At 42.3% G+C, this 22,316-nt stretch overlaps 1 long non-coding RNA gene and 1 other non-coding gene across 2 annotated transcripts in view; one reads left to right on the top strand and one right to left on the bottom strand.

Annotated features, from left to right (window-relative positions):
• LOC109547743 (uncharacterized) overlaps positions 1-22,316 on the top strand; it is a 72,555-nt gene that overhangs the window by 26,987 nt on the left and 23,252 nt on the right. The gene's annotated exons all lie outside the window — the stretch shown is intronic.
• On the bottom strand, positions 16,055-16,161 carry LOC117308389 (U6 spliceosomal RNA). The gene has a single exon (XR_004522371.1). It is a non-coding gene; the product is annotated as a U6 spliceosomal RNA (small nuclear RNA).

The following is a 22,316-nucleotide window of genomic DNA, read 5'->3' on the forward strand; positions in this document are numbered from 1 at the left end:
GTGGCTTCCACTGTTACTGCCTCTCTGGTCATTTATTCTTTTGATCTCAGATCTACAAGCCTTCCAGTAATGCCCATTATCTACTGGGGAGGATAGAATGAGTAACACCTGGCCCACTCTTTATTCCTCAGTTCTAGGCATTGGGGGATAGGAGTGGACAAAAAAAAAAAACCCTACCTGTTCACAATCACCAAAAACTGTTAACAAATGAATGGATAAACAAAATGCAGCCTGTCCGTACAATGGAATATTATTCAGCCATAAAAAGAAATGAAGTACTGATACATGCTACACTGCGGATAAATCTCGAAAACGTCATGCTAAGTGAAAGAGGCCAGACACGTATTGTATGACTTCATTTATATGAAATGTCTACAACAGGCAAATCCTTAGAGACAGAAAGTAGATTAGCGGTTGCCAGGGGCTGGCTAGAGGGATTGATGGGGAGGGACTGCTTAATGGGTACAGGGTCTCCTTTAAGATGATCACAATGTTTTGGAACTGGAGAGAGGTGACGGTTGCACAACACTGTGAATGTACTTAATGCCACTGAATTGTGTACACTTTATAAAGGTTAACTTTATGTTATGTGAATTTCACGTCATTTGAAAAGAAAAAAGCCCAGCCCTTATAGCGTTTGCATCCTAATGGGAGTTGATTGAAAATAAACCAACAGGTAAATAGATAATATGTCACATGATCTTGGAGTCATGTGGGAGAGACACACAACAAATCCTTTCATTCTAGTGTGAGCAATGCCCTGGCAGACACATGCTAAGGGAAGGAAGAAATTCCAAGTGACGATACTGCACCCTGGGGTTGAGTTCTGCAGAAGTTTCCAGCGGCCTCAGATGGCACCCTGGGGTTGAATCCCAGCCCTGGCCAACCGGCTGTATGACCTTGGGTAGGTCATGTGTCTTTATTAATTTATTCACTCACATGAGATACACTGAATCTACAGAGATGCTGGAAGCTCCCAAGTCATTCTGTCCTTTCTGGATGCATCCATTGTCTCTCTCCATTTCCAAAGTCTTAAGTCCTGTTTTTTTTGTTTTTTTTGTTTTGTTTTGTTTTTTGTTTTGTTTTGTTTTTTTTGTTTTTTGTGGTACGCAGGCCTCTCACTGTTGTGGCCTCTCCCGTTGTGGAGCACAGGCTCCAGACGCGCAGGCTCAGCAGCCATGGCTCACGGGCCCAGCCGCTCTGCGGCATGTGGGATCTTCCCAGACTGGGGTACGAACCCGTGTCCCCTGCATCGGCAGGCGGACTCTCAACCGCTACGCCACCAGGGATGCCCCTTAAGTCCTGTTTTAACCAGTCACAATCTGATACCTCTGTTGAGTGATGTTACTTGGGGAGTCAGAGGGCGCTGGGGTTTGTGAGAAGCAGTAGAGCTTGTTTATCTGCAGGATGCAGAGAGAGAAAACAGAAAGGGAACTCATTTGGCTGGACCCTGAGAATTCTCACCTTCCTGGTCTCTGCTTCTTTACGGGACTTGGAGGCATTGGTTTGAGTGACTTGACTGTGAATCTCAAGCCACAGCTGATGCTCAGAGGCCAATGAAGAACCCTAGGCAGGACCTGCTGGAGAGCAACCTGCTAGCCGGTAGGGACACAGAAGATGTGCAAGTCCAACCCTGCTGCAACCTTCACCCTGGTTTATTCTAGGGCATGGGGCGACAATAAACAGTGGCTGGTCCTGCTTGCTGAAACTCCGTGGCTGTTGTGGCATAGGGGTAGGTTATATGTGTGTATAAATATATGTTATATATAAGCTGAATTAAGGCTCACCCTCATGACCTCATTTTACCATCATTACCTCTTTTTTTAAAAAATATTTATTTATTTATTTTTGGCTGCTTTGGGTCTTCGTTGCTGTGCACGAGCTTTCTCTAGTTGTGAAGAGTGGTGGCTTCTCCTGTTGTGGAGCATGGGCTCCAGGCACACGGGCTTCAGTAGTTGTGGCACGTGGGCTCAGTAGTTGTGGTGCACGGACTTAGTTGCTCCACGGCACGTGGGATCTTCGTGGACCAGGGCTCGAACCCGTGTCCCCTGCACTGGCAGGCGGATTCTCAACTGCTGCGCCACCAGGGAATTCCCATAATTACCTCTTTAAAGGTCCTATCTCCAAATAATGTCACACTCTGAGTGAGATACTAGGAGTTAGGACTTCAACATATGAATTTTGGAGAGACACAATTCTGCCCATAACCCTCCCTACCATCCATAAGCATCTGGTAGAATTAAGTCCTAAAAAACCAACTCAGAAAGATTTCTGACTCTCCCTCTCTCACCTCCTCCTGGTCCAAGCACCTTAGTTAGGCAGACAGACCACTGAACACCGATGTCCTTGGAAAGGGATCATCTCCTCTTGGCCACTCCTTGAGTAATGTTCAACATGAAAGGGGTAGGGGTGATTTGTTTTAAAAATCAGAATCTCGGGCTTCCCTGGTGGCGCAGTGGTTGAGAGTCCACCTGCCGATGCAGGGGACGCGGGTTCGTGCCCCGGTCCGGGAAGATCCCACATGCCGCGGAGCGGCTGGGCCCATGAGCCATGGCCGCTGAGCCTGCGCGTCCGGAGCCTGTGCTCTACAACGGGAGAGGCCACAACAGTGAGAGGCCCGCGTACCGGAAAAAAAAAAAAATCAGAATCTCATCTTAACCATTTCTGGGCTAATTGCAGCCCAGGTTGTCTTCTCCTGGAATATATTAGTGAGACTTCTCCAGAGAAACAGAAACAGCAGGAAATACATACATGCAAACATAGATAGATAGAGATATATAGATATAGATGATATATGATACATACAAGAGAGATCGCTGCAAGGAAATGGCTCACATTACTGTGGAGGCTGAGGTCCAAGATCTGCGGTCATGAAGCTGGAAACCCAGGAGAGCCGCTGGTGATGGGGTTGTTCTAGTCTGAGTCTGAAGGCTTGAGAACCACGAGGGCCAACAATGTGAGTTCCAGTGCGGGTCCAAGTCCAAAGACAGAAGACTGATGTCCCAGCTGGAAGACAGTCAGACAGTCTCATCCAGAGACACCAGCACAGACACACCAGAATAATGTTTGACCAATTGTCTGGGTACCCCAGTGGCCCAGTCAAGCTGACATATAAAATTAATCATTACAAGATAGAAACCTGGCTAAAGGGGGCCTAGGAGATTCACACTTAGTTCTGCTTCAGCCGCCTGGACTCCCTTGTTGGATTAATATGGTCCTAGATCATAAGGTTAATGAATGCTTCATTGAGCACCCTGCTCACTGAGTCCCCCGCTAGTAGCCCCCTAAAGCGAGGGCCAGAATGGTTCTCTATAAGTTTGATAAAACCATCCTTGTCCTTGCACCAGCCTTTCAGACAGAGGTCTGGGTGTGAGCAGGGGGTGACTGGAAAAGGTGAGGTTATAGCTCCTGGAAGGCGCACAGTGATTTGTGGCAGTGGAGGAAGAAGGTCAGCCCAAGCACCAGGGAGGGAGCACCTTGGTCTCCAGAAGGTATGGGGAAGGAAAGGCCGTTAGCAATCTTCTGTCTTGCAGAACCACCTCTAGAGCTTTCCTTACAAAGGAAAGTGCCCAGATCTCAAACTGCTGCAAATGCCTTAAATCTAACTGTCAGCTGGTCTGCCATCCCCCACTAGCTGGCTCTAACCGTGATTTGATCACTGGTCTCCTTAACCTTACAGAGAAGTCTATTGGGAACAGCAGGGATTGGCCCCAGCTCCTGTACCTCCCAGGGTCAACCTCTTGTCTATCTCCATTCCCATAGCCATTGCTCAGTAATTTGGGTGAATGCCCCAGTTGGTGGCATGGATGGACAAGACAGGTTGCCCTCAGGCAGTTCCTTAATTACTCAAACCGAACTGGCATCTTTAGGCCTACCAGTTTGTCACCTGCCCCCTCTGACTGATGTACGTCGCACTTGGGAGGCCCCAACAATTGTAAACAACACTCTCTTTCCAGGAGCACCATGGGCAACCCTGGGACTGTACTTCTTGTGTTTAAGTCAGGCATTGACTTGTCTCCCTCCTGAAAACACCATGACTTGCACCATAGGGATGGTCATAAAAGATCTTCAAGTATTTAAGAAAATACTAGCACAACTGCAGGGATCTCTCCAAAATGAGGCTATTTCCAGAATGAAACCTGGCTCATTGTTTTTCACACTTATTATTTTTCACAATTATCCCCAAGAAGGAAGTCATCCAATTGGAATAGATGGTATGAAACCAGTCCCTGACTTTAGCTAAACTGATCGGTGATACGTCCTCATCCCTGGGAGACATTCAGGTCAGCCTCCTCTCACTGGCCAGGGTTGTTATGGTGATGTGATTGCTGTAGGCTTCTTTTCTGCAGGTCACAGTGGAATCTGTGCAACCTCTAGTACCTCCTGCTGTATCTGAACCAATTCCTTGGGCCAAGAGGAAAGGTCAGCACAACAATTTAAGGAGAAAGCCACCTGGCTTCCTAAGAGTGACCCAGATGGTTTATGGGATTTGTTCAGCCGACTGAGTCCACGACCATGGGCGGAGGAACTGCCAAGGACAATACTATTGGTTGGAGTCCTGTTGAGAGTAGCCTTAATTAAGTGCTGTATGAGACAAAGTGAATGGACTTGGTTCTAGCCTTTGTCGGTTAGATGAACTGACGTGGCCAGTGGAGTGGCATACTCACGGGAGAATTTGCCAAAAGCCAAGACAGGATAGAAATGAAGGCTGGGTGTTGTTGGGAGACAATTCCCCATGAGTCTCGTGTTTCTGCATGTTTTATGAACAGAACTTTTCAGGACTGTCTTTTTAAGAATGTTTGTATAACAAACAGCCTTGGAAATTGAGATAGTATCTCTCTCTGGAGCAAAGGGCAAATTAGTTTACTGTCCAGTATAAGAAGGTAATGTCTCAAAAAAGAAGAAAGAGAAGGAGGAGGAGAAGGGGAAGAAGGAGAAGGAGAAAAAAGGAGAAGAAAAAGAAAGTAACGTCTCCCTCTGGGCAAAGTTCAGGCAGGCTTGTTGCTCATTATAAAAGATAAGCGGTGTCTAAGCTCAAGCTTCCTTATCTGCAACACATCCTATTGTGTGTGCCGGGATCCCCTCTCCCTTTTGCATCACCCTTGGGAAATTGGGGCTTGGGGAACTGGCACAAATACTGTACACCAACCACTGCTATTGCAGTGAGTGGTAAGGTCCTTTGTCTCTGAGCCGGGAGTCCTGTTTGCTCTGCCAGCATCCATGAAGCTGTGGCAGGCCACCTTGTTCACTTGCAAGTAGAATAAGGTCTCAGGCCCTTCAAAGTCCTTGACAAATCCATCCAGCAGATTTTTTATTGAGAACCTACTCTTTTCTAAGTACTATTGTAAATATTGGGTCTACAGAAATGAACAAAGTGTCTATCTTCCTGAAGCTTCTATTCCAACGGGATGGAATGTGGGAGAATAAATTGGGCATCCTTTATGCAGAGCAGTTTGGCAGAACATATTTAAAAACTTAAAAATGTGCCCAGTATAACTGATTCACTTTGTTATAAAGCAGAAACTAACACACCATTGTAAAGCAATTATACCCCAGTAAAGATGTTTTAAAAAAATGTATTTAAATAAAGAACTAAAAGGAAGAGAATTAAAAAAAAAAATGTGCCCACCTCTTGAGCAATTGTAAGAATTCATCCTAAGGAAAGCATCAGACAAGTACACACAGAGATATGTACCCAGGGATATTTATCATAGCACTGCTTGCGGCAGAGTTTTCTAAACTTGTCTCATTCAAGCACTGTGCTCATGGTCTGTGTTATATCCACATACCATACCATCCTACTCTTTTTTTTTTTTTTTTTGTGGTACGCGGGCCTCTCAATGTTGTGGCCTCTCCCGTTGCGGAGCACAGGCTCCGGACGCGCAGGCTCAGCGGCCATAGCTCACGCGCCCAGCCGCTCCGCGGCATGTGGGATCTTCCCGGACTGGGGCACGAACCCGTGTCCCCTGTATTGGCAGTCGGACTCTCAACCACTGCGCCACCAGGGAAGCCCATCCTACTCTTTTCTTATTCTTCTAACTGACCCAGGACATTTAGTTAAATTAATTTTATTTTAAAATTAAACATTACATGACTACCAAAAAGCTAGTTACACTGTTTCTAATAAATATATAATATATAAGCAAATATATATAATATGTATACAAATAAATATATAACTATTTAAGTGTTTAAGAATTCATCAATGTACTATCCAAATTCACATTGCATTACTCCAGTTACTTGTATCACATTATGGCAAATTACTGCTTTTTAACATCAAAAAGTTGGAAACAACAGCAACAGTTAAACAAATTGTAGTGTATTTGTATAAATCAAAGGAATGTTAGCAGGCATTGCAAGTGATGATATAATGTATATTTATTGTCGTGGAAAAATCCTTATGATAAAATATAAATTGAAAGCAAAGCAGATCCAAAATAATATATATTATACATATTTCATGTATTTATTTTTATACATGTGTATAAAATATTCTAGAAGCATTTATTATCATTGAGTGATTGGAAACATGGGTAAATTTTAATTTCTTTTGGTTTCGCTAAAAAGAACCTTAGTTTGGGGGTTTTTCTTTTAAGACTAGAGAGAAGTAATTCACTAGGTTTATATGCTCTGAGGGAAAATATGATGTCTGTATTGATCTAAACACCAATTTTTCTATAGTATTAGTTTCAATAGATTGCCAAGTAATTGAATAGAGTTGGAAGAAACACTCTTGAAAGTTAATAAACTTGAAATATGAAATTAACAAACCTGGTGGATCAACTTACTCTTCAACCTCAAATGTATAATAAATGACTGAAAACACTGCAGGAAGGAAGGGTATGTATCGTCATAGTTTCTATTAGAAGTAGCACATAAAGTCACAGAATATTCAAGCTTGAAAAACAACTCATAAAGTTATTCTACTGCCACCTGGACATTGGAAAAATGCAGAAATTGAGACTCACTCATATTGGTTGATACATCCAAAGTCACACATTTGCATTAGTGGCAGAGAGAAAGACAAGAACCCAGGTGTCTTGGGCCCCAGCTTAGTGGGAAGGAGTGAGTTGTTGTGAAATGAATGTATTACGTCCAAATCTCAATCCTGTTATAGCCTTATATCCTGGCTGAGGCAACTTGGATGAGTTAATTTAACTTTTTGGAGCCAGGATTTTCTCATTTTTGAAATGGGAATATTGCTTATCACAGAGAATTTTTGTGAGATTTCAACAGCATGGCAGACACTGCAGGCTGCCTACCCAATGTCCATTACCTCTCCTTCCTGAAAGGACCCCGATTTTGTTTGGGGGCAGCAATGGGCCTTTGTAAGCATGCTCATCTCCATGATGGAAGTGACACAGTTTCTGTCAATGACTAATAAGCTGAGGGTTTCTGGGAAAGCTTTTGCCTTATGAAATCAGGCTCTGTCCCTTCCTGCTTCCTGCTTGTTCCTGCAGACCATGCAGATGTAGGGCTGGAAGTGAGTAGCCACGTCCCAGTCAGGGAAACTTATGCACACAGGCAGGCTCCAACATGCTGAAGATGGTGAAGAGGAATGAGAAAAGGCCTGGGATGGCACTGTCATTGAACAGCCTCACCAGCCATGGGCTGCCTGCTTCTAGACTTCCTATGGCAGAAAAAAAAAATCCCCATTTAGCTAACCTATAGAGGTATATTGGCAGGTTGGTCCCAATTATTTCCTGTTCTGTGGTGAAATTAACCATCTACACTTTTGGCCTCATGAAGGGCATCCTTCCCCATGTCCTAACTTTGGGCTTGGTCAGGTGACTTGAATAGGCTATTGAGATATTGACCAATGAAATGCATGCTTGTGTAGCTGGGCTTGCCCTCTTAAGCCTCTGACATCTCCTTGGAAGAATGTGCCTCAAGAAACCTGCTTGTCTCAGAAGAGATGTGGGAAGCAGGATTTAACCAAACTCATGAACTGGTGCTAAGCCCAACCTAGAACAGTCAACTCCAGCCAATCCACAGATGTATGAGCAAGAAAAAAAAATGTTTACTATCATAAGGCCACTGAGATTCCGGGATTGTTTGTTATCCAGCAATAACTGATGAATACATCCCAGTCAAGTATTCTCTTACTCATACCCAAAAGCATTCTTAACAAATATAAACAAGGCAATACATGAAGAATGCCAGGTACCTATTGGATGTTTAATAAAGATCAGTTGTTTTCTTTTTACTTTCCACACAGTATCATTTCTGGAAAAGGAAGAAATTTCTTTGAGTGTTAGTTGACCTTTAGTTTTGGTCTGTGGCTCTTTCAGTGGGTTTTCACCTCAGATTCAACTATTTCTATTGTGTTTATTTTTCCAATATAACATTATTCCAGACTGCAAAAAATAAATTAAAACAAACCCTCAGCAACATGGGCCATGGACTTAAAATTCAAAGAACCAAGATTTCTGGGATGGGATTAATAACTACAGCCAGAAGATTTACAGAAAGCATCAAAATGCTGACTTTTTTTCAGTCATGAGAAGCAATAACTTAAATCAGCCTGTGAACTTCCTCATTTATTTTATTTTATTTGTAACTTTTATGTGTGTACTGAGACCATAATACAAGGTGACTGCTATGTAATGGTCTCTTGCTGCTTGTGAATGCCCAGGCCAAGCCACAGAGATTATTCTCATAGCAGGAGACATTGATCTCTTGACACTGTCCAGTTACTGTGACTGTGCCTATTATACTAGGTGACTGAGGGGGCTGAAGTACACTTGACTTCAGGGTCCTGTTCCTGGGCAGCTGCCCTTTCAGGAGCTCCAGAGATAGAGCTGTTGTGTTTGTGTAAGCTGAACTGCTAAGTCAAAAGCAGGCTAGAGCCTCAACTTGCTACTTAGTATGGTCCAAGGACCAGCAGCATCTGCATCACCTGGGAACAGGTTAGAAATGCAGAATCACGGGAGCAGCCCCAGCCCTACTGACTCAGAATCTGCATTTTAACAAGATCTCCAAGTGAGTCTTTTTTTTTTAATTTTAAAAATTGAGATATAATTCACATAAGTTCACACTTTTAAAATGTACAATTCTGTGGTTTTTAGTATATTCGAAAAGATGTACGTCCATCTCCACTATCTAATTCCAGAATGTTTTCATTGCCCCCAAACAAACATCACTCCCATTAGCAGTCATTCCCCACTGCCCCCTCCCCCAGTCCCTGTCAACTACCCTATGGATTTGCCTACTCTGGACATGTCACAAACATGGAGTCAAACATTCTGTGGCTTTTTTTGTCTGGCTTCTAACCCTTGGAAGGGTTAGATGAAGGGTTAGAAGGGTTAGATGAATCTTTTCAAGGTTCTTCCATGCTGTAGCATAAATCAATACTTCATTCTTTTTTATGGAAGAATGATATTCCATTGTATGTATAACGTTTTTTCATCCATTCATCAGTTGATGGACATTGGGGTTGTTTCCACATCTTGGCTATTATGAATAACGTTGTGTACAAGTTTTTATGTAGACATATGTTTCCACTTCTTCGGAGCATATATCTAGGAGTGGATTTTCTGGATCACATGTTGACTGTATATTTAAACTTTTGTACAATTGCCAGACTGTTCCCAAACTAGCTGCACCATTTTACAATCCCACAGCAGTGTTTGAGGGTTTCTCCACATCCTCGCCAACACTTGTTATTGTCTTTTTTTTAAAATTGTGGGTAAATATATATATAACATAAAATTTACCATTTTAACTCTTTTTCAGTGTACAGTTCAGTGGTATTAAGTACATTTATATTGTTATGCAACCATCACCACCATCCATCCTTGGATGTTTTCATCTTGCAAAACTGAAATTCCATGCCCATTAATCAATAACTCCCCATTTCCCTCTGCCCGACCCCTGGCAACCACCAATCTACACTTTGTCTCTACAATTTTGACTACTCTAGGTACCTCATATTAGTGGAATTATATAGTATTTGTATTTCTGTGTGTGTGTCTGACATTTCATTTAGCGTACTGAATTCAAGGTTCAACCATGTTGCAGTATGTGTCAGAATCTCCTTCCTTTTTAAGGCTGAATAATATTCCATTGTGTGCATATACCACATTGCGTTTATCCACTCATCCATGGACAGCCACTTGGGCTGTGTCCACATTTTAGCTATTTTGATAGCTAAACATGGGTGTACAAATGTCTCTTAGAGACCTTGCTTTCCGTTCTTTGAAATAATTGAAATTCAGAATTTCAAAAGTGGAATTTCTGGCTCTTTTGGTAATTCTATGTTTAATTTTTTTAAGGAACCACCATACTGTTTTCCATAATCACTGCACCATTTTACATTCCCACCATCAATGCACAAACGTAACAATTTCTCTACATCCCTACCAACCCTTGTTTTTTTCGGTTTTTGTTTGTTTTCCAGTAATAGCAATTGTAATGAGGTGGTATCTCATTGAGGTTTGATTTGCATTTCCCTAGTGATTAGTGATGTTGAGTATCTTTTCATGTGCTTATTGGCCATGTGTATGTCTTCTTTAGAGAAATGTCTGTTCAAGTCCTTTGTCCATTTTTGAATTGGGTTGTTTTGTTATGATTGAGTTATAGGAGTTCTCTACATATTCTGGATATGAATCCCTTATCAAATTTATATTTGCAAATATTTTCTCCCATTCTGTGAATTATCTTTTCACTCTGTTGATAGTGCCTTTTGATACACAAAAAATTTTAATTTCCATTAAGTTCAGTTTGTCTGTTTTCTCTTTTTGCCTGTGCTTTCTTGGTGTCATATCCAAGCAATCAATCTGATGTCATGAAGCTTTTGTCCTATGTTTTCTTCTAAGAGTTTTATAATTTTAGTTCTTATATTTAGATCTTTAATGCATCTTGTGTTAATCTTTTTATGATATTAAATAAGGATTCAACCTCATTCTTCTGCATGTGAAATTCTGTTTTCAGAGTCAGCCCAGTATAAAGTGTTCTGTCCTTACCCTTAACCCACTCTCCACATTCAGTACGTTCCTCTGCACTCCAACACTCTTTTTATATCTCCTTCATACTGTTGCAGGAAAATGGGGTGCAACAGGATGGTCATGCCCCAGGTCTGGGGTAAGTCCCTGAGGCGGGCCCCCAAGTGAGGGTCCTTGGCTTCGCACAGGAAAGGATTCAAGAGTGACAGCAGGTTTATTTAGAGAAATACACATTCATAGGCAGAATGCAGTCGATCTCAGAAGGCAAGAGCAGCCCTGGGGTGCTGGGATGATTAGTTTTTATGGGCTGGGCAATTTCATAGTGGGAGGATTATTCCAACTATTTTGGGGAAAGGGTGGGCATTTTCAGAAATTGGGCCACAGCCCACTTTTTGACCTTTTACGTCAGCCTCGGAACTGTCATGGCGCCTGTGTATTACATGCTAAGGTAGTACAATGAGCATATAATGAACCTCAAGGTCTACTGGAAGTTGAATCTTCTACCATCTTGGGCCTAGTAGGTTCTAACCAATTTTTGTTGTATCTTCAATGGCTGTATCTTTCTTTTAATGGTTGTGCCTCGCCCCCTTTCCTCCTGTCTCAATACCACTTATAAACTTGAATTGTAATTGCCTGTTTAGTTATCTGTCTCCCCAACTAAATTTCAAGCTCAGTGAAGTCAGGAACCATGCATTTCTTGTCCCCCCCCCCCACCCCACCCTCCAGTGTCCACTGCACCTCCAGCCCTTGACCCAGTCTCTGGCATAGAGTAGACAATCAGAAAATATGTACTAGTGTGACATAATAATAAGAAATATATTGGATCTTCGTCCTGGATTACTAAAATCCTTCGAATCTCCTGAGTGATAGGAGTCTTTTGCTATTCGTTAACAAGCCCATTTCCTCACATCTGAGTGTATGCTAATGAGATGATTTAGGATGGGGTCTTTAGATAGCCTCAGGGTGGGGCTCGTTACCCAAAAGACCAAACATATTCATCCCGTGGTATCCATGGGGGATTGGTCCGAGGACCCCTTCAGATACCAAAATCCACCAATGCTCAAGCCCCTTATACAAAATGGTGTAGTATTTGCATATAACCTATGCACATCCTCCCATCTGCTTTAAATCATCTCTAGATTACTTATAATACCTAATACAATGCAAATGCTATATAAATAGTTGTAAATACAATGTAAATGATATGTAAATAGTTGCCAGAACACAGCAAGTTCAAGTTTTGCTTCTTGGAAACTTCTAGATTTTTTTAAAAAATATTTTTGATCCTCAGTTGGTTAAATCTAAGTGTTCTGAACCCAAGGATGAGGACTGACTATCTGTGATTAGAGGGTGAGAACTTTCAGCCCCACCTACGGACCTCCAGGGAGGGGAGGAGGAGCTGGAGATGAGCTGTATAAAGACTTTTACAATAAGATTGAGATTCCATGAGTTTCTGGGTTGGTGAACACACCAAGGTGCTGGGAGGGTGATTCTCCCAGAGAGGGCATGGAAGCTCTGTGCTGCCCTCCCCGCAAACCTTGCCTATGCTTCTCTTCCATGTGTCTGTTCCTGAGTTTTATCTTTTACAATAAATTGGTAAATATAATGAAGTGTATTCCTGAGTTTGAAACAGGAGGGAAGGGGGCAGGGTACAACCTTCAAAAGAATGACATATGTATAGGACATGACAAGAACTGGTAAGAACTAACTAGATTCAAGATGGCAGAAGATTTGACTCCCAGTGGACCTTGAGCCTTGTAATACGTTAGCATAAGCTAAGTGACACACCCACCAGTGCCATGACAGTTCTGAGGCTGACCATCAAAGATCAAAAAGTGGGCAGTGGCCCAATTCCTGGAAATCTCCACCCCTCCCACAAAATAGTTGGAATAATCTTCCCCCTCATTAGCCTATGAAATTACCCACTGCTCTGAAAGCTGACAACTCCTGGTGCCTTTCTTACCTCCAGAGATGACCCACGTTCTGTCTGTGGAGTGTGTTTCTCTTTGAATAAATCCACTTCTTACCTATCACTTTGTCTCTCACTGAATTCTTTCTGTGATGAGGCATCAAGAGTCTGAGCTTCATTAAGTCCTGAGACCAAGCGTGTGATCTCAGTTAAAAGACCATGGGTTCAAGTCCCAGTCTGGGTTTTGGCTGGGTTTGAGTCCCGGCGTGTGGGTTCAAGTCCAATCTTAGTTACACAGTTTCAAGTTCTGTGAGCCATCCTAGCAAATTATTGAACTTGAGGAGGGAGTTGTGAAAACCCCCAAATTTGTAGCCGTTGGTGAGAAGTATGGGTGGCCCAGGCCTTGTGGCTGCCATCTGAAGTGTGGGCAGTCTTGTGGGACTAAGCCCTTTAAGTTGTGGGATCTGATGCAGGTAGTGTTCAAAGGGAACTGAATTGTTGGACACCCAGTTCATGTCAGAGAATCAGAAAACGTGTTGGAAAGAACACCAGGCAGCAAGGCATGTGACAGGTGTTCGGTAAATAGTAGCTATTTTTATAATCATTATTACCAGTCCCCTACTCCAACCTTTGCAAACTTCTTCAGAAGTATCTGAGTGTTTTCCATTTGTCTTTCCTTCTACAATTTTAAGTCAATTTAGACATCTATATTTCTTTTTTTTTTTTTTTTTTTTTTTTTTTTGCCATGGCTCACGGGCCCAGCCGCTCCACGGCATGTGGGATCTTCCTGGACCGGGGCACGAACCCTTGTCCCCTGCATCGGCAGGTGGACTCTCAACCTCTGCGCCACCGGGGAAACCCCGACATCTATATTTCTGATTAATGAACCAGAGATAATGATTGAAACTGGAGCCAGATCTTAAAATGACTCTTTGAACTTTTCTGAAATTGCTTACTCCAACACCTTTGGAAGGGAAATGCACCAAAATGATAAAATCAAAGCAAAGAAATTCATATCCATTTATTGATTAAAAAAAAAAGTAAAGGATAAAAATGCATCTTGAGATTAAAGCAGTCTTCTGAATATGGAAGGGGAGAGTGGGGTGGGGGAGAACATTTGCAGCTAATTTACTTGAATATTTCCTTCCCATCCTTGGCTGCTAAAGATTAAAGTTGTTTTTTAAAGGCAGGACACAAGTGGCTGGGAGAAAATTCAGCATGAAGTTTGCTGGAGACAGCTATAGAGAGTGTAGGGACATCAACTTGAAGGCACTTAAGTGGACCAGAGGAGCAGAGATTTCATTCAACTCAAGGCTGGATTAAGCCCTTCCTATACTGCAGCATGCAATGCTGTGTGTCCTCCTGAGGTGATGCACTCTGATGGGCATACCACCTCTGAAGGGTTCTTGCCCCAAAACAATTAGCCTGAATCCAATCAAGCCTCTAGAACTAACTTCCAGTTTGTCAGAAAGACAGAGTAGGAAGTCACCATCAGGAAGAAGCAAGAAAATTCAGAAGGTGAGACATATTTGAAGACAACTGGCCTGAGGCTTTTAAAAGTCAACGTCACTGGGACTTCCCTGGTGGTCCAGGGGGTAAGACTCGGAGCTCCCAATGCAGGGGGCCTGGGTTCAATCCCTGATCGGGGAACTGGATCCCACATGTGTGCCGCAACTAAGAGTTTGCATCTGCAACTAAAGATCCCACATGCTGCAACTAAGAAGTCCACATGCTGCAACGAAGATCCTGCATGCCTCAACTAAGACCCGGCACAGCCTAAATAAATAAATAAACAAACAAATAAATAAATAAATATAAAAAACGTCAATGTCATTCAGTTCAGAAAGTTCATTGTTAGTTTAAAGAAGCCCTACTGGTCTTTTATGTTCTATCCTGCAGCTTTACTGAATTTGCCTATTAATTCTAATAGTTTTTTGGTGAAGTCTTTAGGGTTTTCTTCATATAGGATCAAGAACAGTACAGTTAAAAATGGTTAAGGGACTTCCCTGGTGGTCCAGTGGTTAAGACTCCACGCTTCTACAGCAGGGGGCATGTGTTCAACCCCTGGTCAGGGAACTAAGATCCTGCATGCTGCAAGGCATGGCCAAAAAAAAAAAAAAAAGGTTAAGATGGAAAAATTTATGCTATGTATATTGTACAAAAATTTTTTAAAGTGAATGTCAGTTAAAAAAAGATGGAAAGAGATGAATGGACAGTTTTGAATAAAAAGGGACTAAAAAGACAATACAGGCCAAATATGAATTTTAATGGCATCCTGGTTTGAGAAAACAAAACAGTCATAAAAGGCATTCTGAAGACACCTGGGGAAATTTGAATGTGTACTGAATATTAGACGACAGTATAGAATTACAGTTAATTTCTTTGGCTATGATAATGGCATCAACATTGTATAGGCGAATGTCTTTATTCTTACAGATGTATGCTGAAGTATTTAGAGATCAACTGTCCACAGTGTCTGCAACTTACTTGCAAATGGTTCAGAAAAATATGTAAAATAAAGGAAAATAAATAAACAATAGAGAATAAAATCGACAAAATGTTAATGATTGTTGAATCCAGGTGGAAGGTATACTGGTGATCATTCATTGCACCTTTAGGGATGTTTGAAAGTTTCCATAATAAGATGATAGGATAAAATGATTGTGATTCCTCTCTGTCTTTTTTCTTATGTAATTCAAAATGGAAACAAAACTAACAGCAAAGACAGCGAAGTGTGGAGGTGGGGAAGGGGGACAGCGGAAAGCACCAGGGATTTTTAAGGCAGTGAAACTCTTCTGTGTGATACTGAAATGTTGAATACGTGATGTTATACATTTGTCAAAACCGATAGAACTGTACACCTCAAAGAGTGAACCCTCAAATGAGTTATGAACTTCAGTTAATAATAACGTACCGATATGGGGTCATCAGCTGTATCAAATGTATTACACCAATGCCAGTTTCTTTTTTGAAAAAATTAAAATTTTTATTGAATTAAATTTTATTAAAAAGGTAGAATTATGGGGTCAATAATTTCTGGTCTTAAAATTTGCTTGCTGGTTAGTACTTAACAACGAATAAAAATACGAAAAGATCGTTCTATCTTCTCCAGCTAATTTAGTTGTGTAAGGCCCAGAGTCAGTTTTAATGTCTTCAGCAAAAATGCTTCCAACAAAAATGCTTGAAACTCATTTCTCTTAAAAATATGGAACGTTTCACGAATTGGTGTGTCATCCTTGCACAGGGGCCATGCTAATCTTCTCTGTATCGTTCCAATTTTAGTATATGTACTGCTGAAGCGAGCACCCAATGCCAGTTTTTAATAACAGGGGAAACTTAAGGAAGAGAGAATATATGGAAACTCTCTGTGCTTTCTGCTCAATTTTTCTATAAACCTGCTGTTTCTGTAAAACTGCTATAAAAAATAGTCTGTTAACTGAAAAAGCAGCAACAACCATGGCACAGTTAAGCTTGAAAAGTAAAGTAATAAAAAAGAAAAATGAAGGTTAAATAATAATCTGAGAAGTTAGTAGTCAGAAAAGTATTGCATAATTATAAAATATGGGCCACAAATTCAGTGCAGACCTTCATGGAAGCTAGGCAAAGAGGGAGACAAAATTTAAAAACATACATCTGCTCAATAGAGGTTAAGATTGTATTTGGAAGGAAGGGAAGAACTATGAAAGAAATCTTTCCTGCAGATCCTAATTTTTTAAAAGTTAATAATGAGGGCTTCCCTGGTAGTGCAGTGGTTAAGAATCTGCCTGCCAATGCAGGGGACAAGGGTTCAAGCCCTGGTTGGGGAAGATCCCACATGCCGCAGAGCAACTAAGCCCATGCGCCACAACTACTGAGCCTGAGCTTTAGAGCCCACGAACCACAACTACTGAAGCACGCGACCCTAGAGCCTGTGCTCCACAAGAGAAGCCACCTTAATGAGAAGCCCACACACTGCAAAGAAGAGTAGCCCCCGCTCGCCGCAACGAGAGAAAGCCCGCACACAGCAGCGAAGACCCATCGCAGTCAAAAATAAATAAATAAAATTTTTAAAAAAGCTAATAACGAGTTATATAATTGTTCATATCCTCAGTATTCCTAAAATTTATTCAAAAGCAAGTTTCATGTGTCAAGTATTACAAATACAATTGAGAACATAATAATAATAAAAACCCTAGACAGTTATAAGATAAAGGAGCACTAGGGGTGTAATGTACAACATGATAAATATAATGAACATTGCTGTGTGTTATGTATGAAAGTTAAGAGAGTAAATCCCGAGTTCTCATCACAAGGAACAGATACTTTTTTCTATTTCTTTACTTTTGTATCTGTATGAGATGATGGATGTTCACTAAGCTTACTGTGATAATCATGTCATGATGTACGTTAGTCGAATCATTATGCTGTACACCTTAAACTTGTACAGTGTTGTATGTCAATTACATCTCAATAAAACTGGAAGAAAATTAAATGACATAAAAAAATAAATAAAACAGGAAATATGGGCTTCCCTGGTGGTACCGTGGTTAAGAATCCGCCTGCCAATGCAGGGGACACGGGTTCAAGCCCTGGTCCGGGAAGATCCCACAGACCATGGAGCAACCAAGTCTGTGCGCCTCAACTACTGAGCCTGCGCTCTAGAGCCCACGAGCCACAGCTACTGAGCCTGCGTGCCACAACTACTGAAGCCCACGTGCCTAGAGCCCGTGCTCTGCAACAAGAGAAGCCACCGCAATGAGAGGCCCGCGCACCAAAACGAAGAGTGGCCTCCGCTCACTGCAACTAGAGAAAGCCCGCGCGCAGCAACAGAGACCCAACACAGCCAAAAATAAATAAATAAAATAGATACAACATTAAAGAAATAAAAATGTTTTAAAAAATTTCTTCTAAATTCTTCTAAAAAAATAAATAAATATAAAATAAAATAGGAAATAAAAAACCTAGACAGCAAGAGGAACGTAAGGAAGTCCAACAAAATCCTCATTTCCTCTATTTTCTCAGAATGATGACCTCATTGCTTTTATTCAACTATCACATATCAAAATCTTTCCAAATAATTTGGGGGTGGTTCCCCTCTTTCACTACCAGCCCTAAGGTCCGTTGGGTAATCCAACCCCGATACGGTTCTTTTCTTGCGCAAACATTTATTTGCTCAACAAGTATTGACATTTTGATATCTGCCAAGTGTCAGGCGTTGTATTTGGTTCTGAGATGACAAAGGTTAAAAACTAAAATTTCTGCCCTCAAGGAATTTACACAATGGGGTGGGGGATGGGGAACTGACCAGCAAATCTCACCCTAGTGTAAGGAGCCCAGAATAACTGATCCGGTAAGAGGAGGGGATCATGGCAGTCAGGACGAGGCTTCCCCACCCAGGCAGTGACTCACTGAGGCTTGAAGAAGAGGAGCTACCTGCCAAGTTAAGCGAGGGGAGGGAGGGACAGCAAAGAGTGCCGTTGCCTGGCGTGTTCATGGTTAGAGTATAGGCTGGGCCAGATTTAAATCTGGGAAGGTGGGCAGGGACCAGGTCTGGGAGGCTCCAGAAAAACTCTTCTCGTAGGTTTATTATTTATTTATTTATTTATTTATTTATTTTGGCCGCGTGATGTGGTGAGCAGGATCTTAGTTCCCCAACCAGGGATGGAACCCTGAGCCCCCTGCACTGGGAGCGCAGAGTCTTAACCCCTGGATAGCCAGGGAATTCCCTTCTCTTAGGTTTAGACTCTAATCTGAGGGTGGCTGGAAGGTCACTCTGCAGGGGCATCTCCTGGTCAGAAATGGGTTGTTCAGGGGAGTGTCCCCTGGCTGTTTTGGAGGAGAACAGACTGAAGGCAGCTAGACCAGTTCTGGGCTGTTGCTGCAACGAGGGCCTGTCCCAGGAATGGAGCCAGAAGAAGGGGTGGATTCACCAGGCATTCTGGAGTAGAACCAACAGAACTTACTGACAGATTATTGGTTGGGGAGAATGAGAAGGAGGTAGGCTGACTCCCACGGTCCAGGCTGGGCACTGGGGGGACCCTGGGCGATAAAGCCAGGTGAAGAGCTGTAGAAGGAAGCGGGGGAGGTGGCCAGTAGATGTGGGACACATTGAGTCCCAGGGGTCTGTGGGTGTCCAGGCAGAGATGGCATGTCAGCTGCTGTGTGTGCAGGTCTGGAGTTCTAAAGAGAGAGTGGGGCTGGGATAAGACCAGAGAGTGTGCTGTGGGCTTGAGTATCCAGGCAGGGGACTGTGATAGGACCACACAGGCCCTTTCTCAGCAATGTGTGTTCACACCATCAGCAGTTACTGACCAGGCCCCCTCTGTGTGCCAGGCCCTGTCCAGGAGATGGAGGTTGTGGAAATAGACAAAGACCATCCAAAGGAGAACAAAATGAAGCTATGTATTCAGAGCTTGCTAGAGCAAGGGAGTCAGCCCTCATCATTTGCCTTTTGGCAGAGACTCAGAAGCAGGCAGAGGAGTGGGAAAGCTTCATAGTTAAAGAAAGGGGGGGGATGAGAGAAGGAGCCAGGTGTGTCCGATTGGAGGCTGTTGGCACAGGGAAGTTGGAGGTAGGCTAACTAGAAGCAGGGCATCCTGTGTGATTGGTTAAGCATGAACGTTTGGCTTTCTCTGGTTAGTCCCTCTAGTTAGAAGAGGGGACAAAAATTAGGGAAGCTGTCAGTTATGAATCAAGTCCTGGTCATTTGGGGCTGATGGTACAGGGGTTATTATTTGGCTTCTGGGCTGGCTGCTGAGGACGGTGGTCCTCGAAGTCTGACTTAGAGAGAGCAGGCTGGCTTCCTAGGCTGGTTACTTGCGATAATGGATTGGTTTCCTGGGCTGGTTGCTGCAGATTGTGAGTCAGAGTTCTATTTTTATATGTGGTCTGGGCATTGTCTGTTTGTATATTCAATCTCTCAAGGTACAGCAGTGAACATACCTACAGTCCTGGCCCTCATGGCCCTTGCATTCAAGGAGGTAAGACAGGTATTATGCAAGCAAGCAAATGCATTATCAAGACCCTTTTCATCCAGGTCTCAGTCCTTTTACTGTTCATCCAGCTCATTTTTTTCCAGACACTTAGCACTGTCTGAAAGCGTCTTGATACTAGAACTCCTGACAGATTTTCATGTACATGAATGTTCATCACCGCACCGGTCACACTAGCCCTAAAATGGAGACAACCCAAATGTCTATCGGTGGATGAATGAATAAACAAAACATGGGATATCCATACAATGAAATATTATTTAGCCACCAAAAAAATGAAGTACTGATACATGCTACAGTACAACACAGATGAACCTTGAAAACACCATGCTAAGTGAAAGAAGCCAGGTACACAAGACCACATACTATATGATGTCACTTGAATGAAATATCCAGAATAGACAAATTCATGGAGAGAAAAAGCCAATTAGTGGTTGCTAGGCAATGGGGTGAGGGGGAGAATGGGAAATGAGTGCTTAGTGGGTACCAGGTTTCTTCTGGGGATGAGGAAAAAGTTCTGGAACTAGATAGTGGTTGTGGCTGTACAACATTGTGAATGGTACTTAATGCCACACAACTGTACACTTTAAAATGGTTAAAATGGTAAGTGTTAAGTTATGTGTATTTTAAGTATATGATCAGTTCTGATGATTTAATTAGATTATAAATACGTACAGCCAAGTCTTTTATTTGGCCAACTTTGATCAAACAGAGGAAAATTCATTTTGGGGGGAAATTGACAATATCAGCTTCTAGATAATTAATAAACTTCCAATGTAAAATATAAAGTGATATCCTAGAAAAGACAGTTTTCACTCTGTATGGACAGATCACTTCCTAATCAAACTAAATTATTATTAATGCTAAATGGGTGATTATTTCCAAGGCTTTTATACGATAACAAAGCCAATAATAGTGTCGAGTAAAAAGGTGATTTTGTATTTGATAAATATTGCAGTTTTTACACTTAAAAGATATCTAATGTAGAACAATAACTCCACTTGAATTGCCGCAAAGTGATTTTAATGACATAGGAATGTAACCTCTTTAGGAGAAGAGCAATGAACTTTTTTTTGTATAGTTAAGGACCCCTGGCTCTTTTTCTGTTATTCATTGAAAAACACTATCAATCTCAAAGAGGGTGATTTTCAGTCTCCCTCTTCTGTCGGGTACAATGTATTGTGCGCTTTCTCAGCTCTAGGCTGGAGGCTGAACGTAGTCACCTTGTAGACATCATCACAGTCCCCTGCAGGGTAAGATTTCTTCTCTGCATTTTACAGAGAGCTGATGGAATTTGCCCAAATTCCCTCTGATAGCTAATAATAGATACAGGGTTCAAACTTAGCTTTCTTTGATTCTAAATCTTATTCTTTTAATCAACAAACTTGTAACAAGTGACAGGTAGTAAATATCTGAGGCTTTGTGACCACACAGTCTGCTGTTGTGGCACGAACGTAGCCACATACAGCACATAAGCAAATAAGCATGGCCGTGATCCATGTACCAATATGGCACTGAAATTTGAATTTTATGTAATTTTTCATGTGTCATGAAATATTCTTCTTTTCCCCCGCCAGTTTCAAAATGTAAAAACCATTCTTAGCTTACAGGCCATACAAATACAGGCAGCGAGCCAGATTGGGCCCAAGAGCTATAGTTCACTGACACCTGCTCTTAATCCCTGCAAGGTCCCCAAATCCAATGTCTGCAGTGGACAGGGAGATAATAAAGTGAGTGAAAAAGGCAGGGCAAGACATTAGGGGTTAGAGGGGACTGTGGCCCAGTATTGCTATTGCTTCCGGGTTTTCAAAGGAAAGAAGCTGGAAATTTAGGTTTGTATTTGCAATCTCCCTGTTTCAGTATTAGCAGTAAATTCAAATTTCTGAAAGAAAATAGTGTCGTCAATCAGATATGGCCCACAGGACTTGGTGGTCCAGTGGGTAAGACCTCTGGTGGTCCAGTGGGTAAGACTCCACGCTCCCAATGCAGGCAGCCCGGTTCAGTCCCTGGTCAGGGCACTAGATCCCACATTCATGCCACAACTAAGGGTCCACATGTTGCAACTAAGAAGTCCACATGCCACAACTAAGAGTCCGCATGCTGCAACTGAAAAAAAAAAAAAGATCCTGCAGGCCACAACTAAAGGTCCTGTGTGCCACAACTAAGACCCAGTGCAGCCAAAATAAACAAACAAACAAATAAATAAAGATATGGCCCACAGGTCCCCTTTATTGCAACCTCTTCACTGTGATTGAATGGATTCTCCACACTGGCTACTCTTGGGAATCACTTTGGACTAAAAATAAAACCACCACCAAGATGTCTGGGCCTCACCCCCAGAAATTGGATTTAAATGGTCTGCAGTGGGGCAACTGGCTATCTTTAAAGCACCCCAGCTGATTCTGAAATGTAGCCACTAATGCCTCCTTCAGCCAATTACACGTTCTCCTCCCCAGAGCCCTGTACATCCATCCTGGAAGAAGGCAGATT

This window comes from Tursiops truncatus, chromosome 15, assembly GCF_011762595.2.
Source record: "Tursiops truncatus isolate mTurTru1 chromosome 15, mTurTru1.mat.Y, whole genome shotgun sequence".
In the NCBI taxonomy this organism is placed as follows: domain Eukaryota; kingdom Metazoa; phylum Chordata; class Mammalia; order Artiodactyla; family Delphinidae; genus Tursiops; species Tursiops truncatus.